Source organism: Lactuca serriola, chromosome 3 (assembly GCF_051521515.1).
Source record: "Lactuca serriola cultivar US96UC23 chromosome 3, Lser_US96UC23_V15, whole genome shotgun sequence".
NCBI lineage: Eukaryota > Viridiplantae > Streptophyta > Magnoliopsida > Asterales > Asteraceae > Lactuca > Lactuca serriola.
The window spans coordinates 38,905,871-38,915,856 of record NC_136410.1 but is presented as its reverse complement, the minus strand read 5'-3'; positions in this window follow the sequence as shown (position 1 = coordinate 38,915,856).

Genomic DNA, 9,986 nt, shown 5'->3' with positions numbered 1-9,986 from the left:
CCATACCATCATTACGAGCCTTCCACTTGAGACGACTCTGACCACCATCAGATTCCTGATCGTTGACCACCCGCCGTGGAGACACCCATCCTTCTCTTAGACATATATCACATGCATTATCTCGCCCTGCACCTTCCTTAATCACCCATGACCCTGATCTCATGAATTCAAGCCGCAGGTTCTGCATCCAACCCCTAACCGCTCTTGCACCAATCTCTGGTTCTCTCAATAAACCACCCAGTTCTCCCCCACTTAGGGTTCGAACCATCACTATCTGACACATCAACAACCTCACGAACTATTTCCACCAGCAATAACGCACCTGCCCTTGGAAAGTGCTACGCAACACCCGATAATCCCCTTTAAGGAAATTAATCGATCTCATAACTCTGATCCTCAGATGAACTCCTCAAGAACTTTTCGCCACGACTGCCTCTAGTCGTTCCAAATCTCGTACCAATCAAGTACCAAACAACTCAACTGCTCAATAACATCCCTGGCTCATAGACCGAACCACAAAATCATTGTACCCCTCACCTCAACTCATCAAACATCGCTCCAACACCGGGATCATCCCAAGAACAGGGACCCACTCCCATATTCAACACCCAACATAGATAGAAAACTCTCTGCACTGTTAAACTCGACTGAACTCCCCACCGATACCACTATAATACATCCTACTATACTCAAATAGGTGTAGTGTGGTCCTCGACTATCTCAGTCCCAACTGACTATCTGCTCATGACAAATCACTGCCTCGCGGCACACATGCTACCTGATACTCTGGAAGAAATCATCATCAATAACGACCTGCAGGGTTTACCCCCAAACCCAAAACTAAAACATCAGGCCTTTCATGTTCCGCACACGAACATAAATAGCACCACTCACATAGAAGGTGACCTCTCCTCTATCGACTGATTGCTCAACTCAGACCGAAATTCTCCTCTCCCTCTAACTCCTTACCAAAATACTCTGATAGGCTCACGCCTTCCCTCTCGAGGGACGCCTCTCCAAATTCAATCATGGCCTACAGGCCTAAAACCCATAGCGTCCAATCTCTACCTCATCAATCGTGATCGGATAACCAGAGAATCACAAGCATCATTCACTATGAACCATGGTACTCATCCCATGACATCTCTTCTCAATATGCTCCGGTGTATGGTACCCGAACCATAGCATCACTCCTCCATCTGCTCCGATGTATGATACTCGAACCATAACATCACTCCTCAATCTGCTCCGATGTATGGTACTCAACCATAACATCACTCCTCAATCTGCTCCGATGTATGGTACTCAACCATACATCACTCCTTAATGCGCTCATTAGAATCTTCAGAATACTCCCTGTATCAAGTATGGGTCCTCTGCTTTCAGTAGTACGGGCCCATACTACCTTCCACATCTACCCATACTTTCCACACGGACTATCCCGGAGCTCCTAAGTAGCTGCTCGACCTTCTTGTTCACCAATTCCATCGCGCGCTTGCTCCCCAGCGAAATTCTCTACCCTGCCAGTGCACTCATCTGGCTAAGGTTACTCCCTAGGCTCTTCTCAGATTCCCACACTTCTTTGCCATCAGCTGCTGAAGAGCTCCTAATGATGCCAGCCATCTACCTCCTGAATATCGTCATATTCGCTTGGTAGCTGACTCCCATCATCGAGAGTTCCACAAAGCACGAAGCAAGCAGCATTCGAGCATCGAAGAATATATATGACTCACTCTGGGTGATAACTCCGCTTGCTCTGCTCATCCTCGGAAGTACCACCAAACTCTGCAACTCTTCCCCTCGCGGGCTCTAACTATTCTTTCTCCAAGTACTACAGTACTCATCTAGGTATCTTCCCTAGATTACTCCACTACTCAAATCCCCTAAAGGATTCCAATCAAATATTCTCACTCATCACATACTCAAAAGCACAACGCATATCACAGCAATTCCTAGGCTAAGGCATCACAAATCAGGCCACTCTACTCCTAATATATGGAATACCTAGCCTGTCTCTAGCATGCAATAATATCTCATAAAGTGCATCATAAATATCTCATAACACAAAAGTAAGGGTATTTTGGGAAATCACCGTTCGGGCTCTGGCTGATTGTACACACTGTTCTTTCTCGTTTTCTCTTTGAACTCTTATTCGCTTTAGAAAATTATTTCTTTGAAAACTTTTCTTACTTCCTCAGTTTGAGTCCAGAATTACCCGAAGGCGCATCCGAATCCCTCAAACCAAGGCTCTGATACCAACTTGTAACACCGTAAATTTCAAGACAAAATTTTCATTTTAAATAATCATTTTATTCTTAGAATACTTGTTAAAAATCTCATTCATAATCAAATTACAAAACATAGCTCCATTTTCACTTGCATAGAAAACCAGGACCCTCCAAAATATGACTCTTGCTCTGGTGTGTACAATCAAGCCGGTGCCGTACCGTGATACTGAAAGAAACCTGAAAACAACATAACACAAAACACTGTAAGCACGAAGCTTAGTGAGTTCCCCAAAATACCACACACATAACACATATAAGCCACTCGAGGCTATAACTCTATGGGTCCGTGCACCCAAACTCTGTGAACCCTCAGGTTCTAACTCTGTGAACCTTCCGGTTCTAACTCTAGGAACCCTTCGGTTCCAACTCTGCAAACATGCACAGCATAAATCACATAGAAATAATGCAGTACAACACATAACATACATAGCATAGAAATACTCTGTCACATAACTCTGGTTACCTACTCAAGGTAAAGTATAGTGAGAAGACTCACCTGGCAAGCAAAAGCAGATATCTCCATACTCGGATCTCGAACTCGCCACCGCCTAACACGTAAGGCAAAACTCTCATGACTATAACTCTCGAGACTAGAATCAATCCTCTCAATGCACCCTCGTAAGGGTAAAAGACTATTTTACCCCTCTCTTGGCCCAAAGGCCACATCGCTGACCAAACCCTAAAAGTCAACGGTCAACCCTTGGGCAAAATCAAAGTCCTCAGTCAAAGTCAACCCCTGACTGACCCTACTCGCCAAGTCAACTCTATGACTCGCCGAGTTTCTATAATCAGAACTTCACTCAATCCGCGACCTAACTCGCTGAGTCACTCCGAGACTCGCCGAGTCCAACAACTCTGAGTCCACTCGCACACAACTCACCGAGTCATCCCTTGACTCACCGATTCTCGACTCAACCAGGGAATATCGGGACTCTTCGACAAGACTCGCCGAGTCCAAGAACAAACTCGCCGAGTCCAAGACTATCATCAACCTACTCGCCGAGTTGTTCATACAACTCGCCGAGTTCCAGGCCATCTTCATCCAACTCGTCGAGTACCCCCATGTGACTCGCCGAGTACCACCGGTCTGAATCCATTCAGAAGCATTCCAGGCCATGCAATTGCTACAAAACATAGATCTAGCCTCCTACCACTCATCCATCACGTAAAGTGGCAAACTTTACGTGAATCCAAAGAGATCTAGGCCATTTGCACATTGGGCTAGGGTTTGGGACATGAAAGCTTCACTAAACACTCCAACACAGGGACTTTCATGCTCTCTGATTCTTCTCCCTTCCAGATCTGAGGTAGCAACCTCAGATCTAACCTCTAGACTTCCCATTACATCCATTGACAAGTTCCCACAAACCCCAAAATGAAGAAACACATAATAACAGCCCAAGAACGAGATATTACCTCCAAGAGATGCCCCAACTGCAATGTAATTCGAATCCAAGCAAAGCCCCTTGCTCCAAGCCTTCAATCTCGCAAAATTCCTTCAACAATTACTTCTCCAAGCCCCAATCCACTCAACAATGGTGCTTCTCCGCGATTTAGGGTTTCCTGGGGCTCAAGGGGTGATAAGGAGGCTGGGAGGAAAACATAATGTTCTTTATATAGGGCTCAACCCCGAGAATTAGGGTTTTCTCCAATCAGCGCCTACTCGTCGAGTCCTCCTCACTGACTCGCCGAGTCGGCTACTTAGCACGCGACCCAGTCGCGACTCTACTCGCCGAGTCCATCCATGGACTCGCCGAGTCACTCTTTCACAACTTACTCTTTTAGCCCTTCAACTCTACTCTTGATATTTCGGGATGTTACAATTATAGTATAGTAACTTTTAGTATAGTGTATAGAGTGTTGTATTTAACCTGTATTAACTTGTAGTAGTAGCATTTATAGTGGGCATCATAGTAATAGAGGTAACGAGTTGTAGTCTTAACTATACCAATTATAGTTAATTACTGTGTGGGATTGCAAGCCTTTGATTTACAAAGGTATTGAATAAGATGAAGACTTTCATATCTAACACAAATATATATGATATATAACTAAGAATTCAACGACAGTCGAACGGATAACAGTATACCCTAAGACCACAATCAAACAAGAACATGAAATAAGGCGAGTTATCGGTCCTAGGTCCTTCAACTCTTACTTATATAATTATATTGGTGTAGATATAGTTTAAAAGAAAAGTAATTTAAAAGCAGTTTGAAAACAATTTGATGACAATTTAACATAGAAAATGCGTTTGATGGTTATCTAAAACAATTTTATTGACAAGTAGCTAAAAGTATAGAAAAAAAATTTTGGTTGCAAGTTATAAATCACATATGATTTGATACTAAAACTTGTTGCATTTAACTTGTATCCCCCCTAAAACATGTAAAAACATTTAAAAAGGTTAATTAAGGGGTATGAACTCACCTGTAGCGAGTAGATCGGGTGGAAGTGTCGGATGGGCGTTTGGTGTCAAGTAAAGACTTGAACACACTATAAGACCCTAGTAACATATGAAGACATATGTTTACAAGTAATTAGTGATTAAGATATTAATTAAACACATATAGACATCCTAATGCGAAGAAAAACTCTTTTGTCAAGTGCTAGGAGGCTATTAGGTTGCAATGGAAGAGTATAAGGCCTCACCATGGAGTTTACTCTTCTAATACTCACCTTAGGTGAGTTTACGGCTGGGGGACCATTTCTCCCATGAGTTTACGAGCGTAAACTCATGGGAGGAGTGGGTTTGAGTGCTTAAGGGTTTCTTATATCACTAGGGATAGTTCTAGGGCTTAATCCAAGTCTTGAGGGGTGTTTAGGGTTAAAAGTGGGCACTCCCTTGGAGTTTGCGGTCCTAGGACCACTCCTTGGGAGATTACGGTCGTCAAAACCATGGTTTACGGCCGTAAGCTCTTGAACACCCCCCATATACTTCGATTTTGTGGTCCTTAGTTGACTCCTAACAATTTCTTAGTGAAGGCCCAAGGCTAAATAGGGGTTTTAGGGCTTGATTTGCATAGTTTGAGGGATTTTACGGCCAAAGAATGTTCTTGGGCCGTAAACCCTCTTTCAAGCCTCCAAACTTGGTGTTTAATGTCTACAACACTTCAAGGTTAAGTCCTAAGCTAGTTTCTAAGCCTAAGGAAGATATTTTTGGCATTTTTGGCACATATTTAGGGGTTTACGGCCTAAGGGTGTTCTTGGGCCATAAACTCCTTATTCTTGGCCTTCTTGGACGATTTTCAAGCTATATGAACAAGTATCGAGCATTAGAACAATCTAGGGTAAGAGGACTTACAGTTTGGAAGCGGAAACTTGCGGTTTTTGGATGGATCGAGCCTTGAGGAGAGAGAGTAGAGAGAGAGAGTGACTAGGGTGGTAAAAGGTCCAAATGATGTCTACTCACCCTTATATAGGGGTTGGGTTTGTGGCTAGGTGGGAATCTACCCGATACTGACGTTAAACGGGGTTTAAAGTTCTACCCGATTAAATGGTGGTAACACAGCTTAGTCGTAAACTAAAATTTTCTCAAATAAATTCGAGGTGTTACATGTGTTTTTATTTCGTTTCAATAAAATAAAAACATTAATTTATATTTCTAACCCAAATATTAACTGAAATAATAACAATAAATGTTATTTTATTAGCGGAACTGGGTTACAATGACGGAATAAATTTCGGGTTGTCACATCCTCCCCCCGTTAAGGGAAATTTCGTCCCGAAATTTTGAATTTAAGCAGCTAAGTTATTACAACAAAACTAAGCGAAGAGATGAGGATATTTAAGTTTCATTTGATCCTCGCGCTCCCAAGTGAACTTCGGCCCTCGCTTGGCGTTCCATCGAACTTTCACAATTGGGATGCGGCTTAGTTTCGTTCGTTTGACCTCCCGATCTAGGATCTCCGCAGGCTCTTCCACGAAGTTGAGGCTCTCGTTGACTTCGATATCGTCGAGTGGGATTACGAGAGTCTCGTCTGATAAGCACTTTTTCAGTTTTGAGACATGGAAGGTAGGATGTATGTTACTAAGCTCGTGGGGTAGGTTGAGTTTGTAAGCTACGGGGCCGATTCTGGCGAGAATCTCAAAAGGCCCTATGTATCTTGGATTCAGCTTCCCACGCTTTCCAAAGTGTATCGTGCCTTTCCAGGGTGAGACTTTCAAACAGACTCGGTCTCCTACCTGGAATTCCAAAGGTTTTCTTCGTTTGTCTGCGTAACTTTTCTGACGTTCTCTAGCGGCTTTTAATCGTTCACGAATCTGTACGATCTTCTCGGTCATTTCTCGAATGATCTCCGGACCCGTGAGAGCGCTGTCAGGAACTCGTCCTTTAGCTAATTGAGTGTCACCCACTTCAGCCCAGCATAGAGGGGATCTGCACTTTCGGCCGTAGAGGGCTTCGAACGGAGCTGCCTTGATGCTCGTGTGATAACTGTTATTGTAAGAAAATCAACAAGAGGTAAGTGGGTATCCCATGCCTTACCAAATTTGATCACACATGCTCACAACATATCTTCCAGGGTTTGATAGTTCTCTCACTTTGCCCGTCGGTCTGCGGATGGTAGGCTGTACTCATGTCCAACCTCGTCCCTAAGGCGCTTTGAAGCAATTGATTAAATCTCGAAGTGAACCTACTATCTCTATCGGAGATTATAGATATAGGGACACCATGCAGTCGTACGATTTCCTTAATGTATGTTCTTGTGAGTTTCTCCAGCTTATCTATCTCTTTGATGGGTAGGAAGTGTGCGGACTTGGTTAATCTGTCTACGATGACCCATATGGTATCCAGCCCACCCGTTGTCTTGGGTAGCTTAGTTATGAAATCCATAGTGATCCGCTCCCACTTCCACTCTGGTATCTCTGATTGTTGGAGAAGACCTGATGGCTTCTGGTATTCGACCTTAACCTTCGCGCAAGTAAGGCATTTACTCACGAAGGTGGCAATCTCTTCTTTCATGTTAGGCCACCAGTATATTTTTTAAAGATCCAGATACATCTTATCTGAACCTAGGTGAACGGAATATCGTGTGTTGTGCGCTTCCTTCATGACCAAGTCTCTGAAACCACCATGACGTGGCGTCCAGATTCGGTCCCTGAGATATAAGGCTCCGTCACCCTTGACCTCCATGTTTTTATCCATTCCACGTAAGGATTCTCCCGCCACATTCTCAGGCTCCAAAGCTTCGAGCTGAGCCTCCTTAATCTGTGTGGATAGATGTGAATGGATAGTCATCGTTAACGACTTGACTCTTCGACCAGAATACTCTTTTCTACTTAGGGCGTCTGCTACTATATTGGCTTTTCCTGGGTGATAACGAATCTCGCAGTCGTAATCATTTAGTAGCTCGACCCACCGCCGTTGTCTCATATTGAGCTCCTTCTAGTTCAGTATGTGTTTGAGGCTTTTGTGGTCAGTGTATATCGTGCTCTTTGTTCCATATAGGTACTGTCTCCAGATCTTTAGAGCGAATACAACCGCTCCTAACTCGAGGTCGTGCGTGGGGTAGTTAATATCATGTGCCTTAAATTGTCTCGAGGCATAGGCGATGACCTTACCTCGTTGCATCAGGACACAACCGAGCCCCTGGTTTGATGCATCACAGTATACCACGAAGTTTTCTATCCCTTCGGGAAGGGATAATATCGGTGCGGTGCATAGGGCTCGCTTCAGGGTTTGGAATGCCTTTTCCTGTTTCTCTCTCCAGTCAAATGTCACGCCTTTTTGAGTCAATTTGGTGAGAGGTTTTGCAATCCGAGAGAAGTTTTGAATGAATTTGCGGTAGTAGCCAGCGAGGCCTAGAAATTGACGAATTTCGGTAGGCTTCTTTGGTGCTGACCAGTTCTCGATAACTTTAATCTCGGATGGATCCACGTGGATTCCTTCCTCGCTAACCACGTGTCCTAGGAATTCCACTCTTCGGATCCAAAATTCGCACTTAGAGAAATTCGCATATAACTTCTCTGATCGTAGGGTTTCTAGTACTTTCCGTAAGTGATCGCTATGCTCATCCTTGCTTCGAGAGTAGATGAGTATGTCATCAATGAAGACGATGACGAACTGATCTAAGTAAGGACGGCACACCCTATTCATTAAATCCATGAATACTGCGGGCGCGTTGGTCAGTCCGAACGGCATTACTACAAACTCGTAGTATCCGTAACGAGTTCGGAAGGCTGTTTTCGGAACATCATCCTCAAGCACTCGTAACTGGTGGTACCCGGACCTAAGATCAATCTTGGAAAAGTAACTCGCCCCTTGCAGTTGGGCGAATAGGTCGTCTATATGAGGAAGAGAGTAGCGATTTTTGACCGTGAGTTTGTTGAGCTCCCTATAATTGATGCACATACGGAATGATCCGTCCTTCTTATTTATGAACAAGACCGAAGCTCCCCAGGGTGAGAAGCTCGGTCTTATAAAGCCCTTTTTGAGTAGCTCGTTAAGTTGACCGGACAGTTCTTGCATCTCTGCAGGCGCTAAACGATAAGGCGATTTAGCTACAGGGGTAGCTCCTGGGACTAGGTCGATTCTGAACTCAACCTGACGTTTGGGAGGTAAACCTAGGAGCTCCTCTGGAAAGACGTCGGGAAAATCGTATACAACGGGAAAGTCTTTTAGATCTTTCGTTTTCTGGCTCGTGTCGACAACGTGTGCAAGGAATGCGCGATATTCCTTACGCAAGTACCTCTGGGCTTGAATACTCGAGATGATGCGAAGGCTCGTACTGGGTTTGTCTCCATAAATTAACAGAATTTCGTTATTTAGCAGATTTAAACGGATTGCTTTGTCGAAGCATAGGATATCCACACGATGGAGACTCAACTAGTCCTTGCCCACAATGACATCGAAACTCTTGATCAAAACGAGTATGAGGTCGATTGGGAATGAGTGATCATCTAGTGTGAGGGTACAACCTATGTAAATTTCTTTAGAGCTTTCTGTCTTTTCGTTAGCCATATCTACGACGAATATTTCTCTTAGTGGTTGTGGGGATTACTTAAGTAAGTGTTTAAAGTTTTGGTTTATGAAGCTTCTTTCTGCACCATTATCGAATAAGACACAAGCATAAGAGTTGTTGAGAAGGAACGTACTCGTGACTACTGCGGGGTCCGCCACCACTTCATTGTGGCCAATAGCGAGTAGTCTTCCTGTTCCTCCCGTATTCCCGGCCTTTAGAAAGTTTTTCTTGAAATGACCTACCTCTCAACAGCCATAACACGCCTGGATCACTCCCGAGCTGGGGACTTGAGAGATATGTTTGGGTTGGGATCTGCAAAACCGGACGGTATGGCCCTTCCGGTTGCAGTTGGTGCAGTGCAATTCGCGGCAGGGGCCGTTGTGATGGAAGGGGCACTTGGGACACTTAGGCAGGTTTCCAACATAGGTTTTTGCTGGTACCGGGGTAGCAGGAGTGGTGACAGCATAGACAGCCATGATTTGTTGGTCTTTAGAGGAAGGTTGAGTTTTCTTGCCCTTCTTCTGATCCCAACGCTTCCTCTTTTTGTCGGATGTCTTGGGCGGTGCAGTGGCAGTTGTTGTTGCTGTTGATGGAGTGGAAGGAGTTTCATGATCAATCAACCTGTGGGCCAACTCCTTGGCGCTGTCAAAGGTTGCAGGATGTGAAAATAGAACATTTCCTCGATACGGGGGCACTAAACCCCATATGTATCGTTCGATTTTCTTGCTCTCAGAAG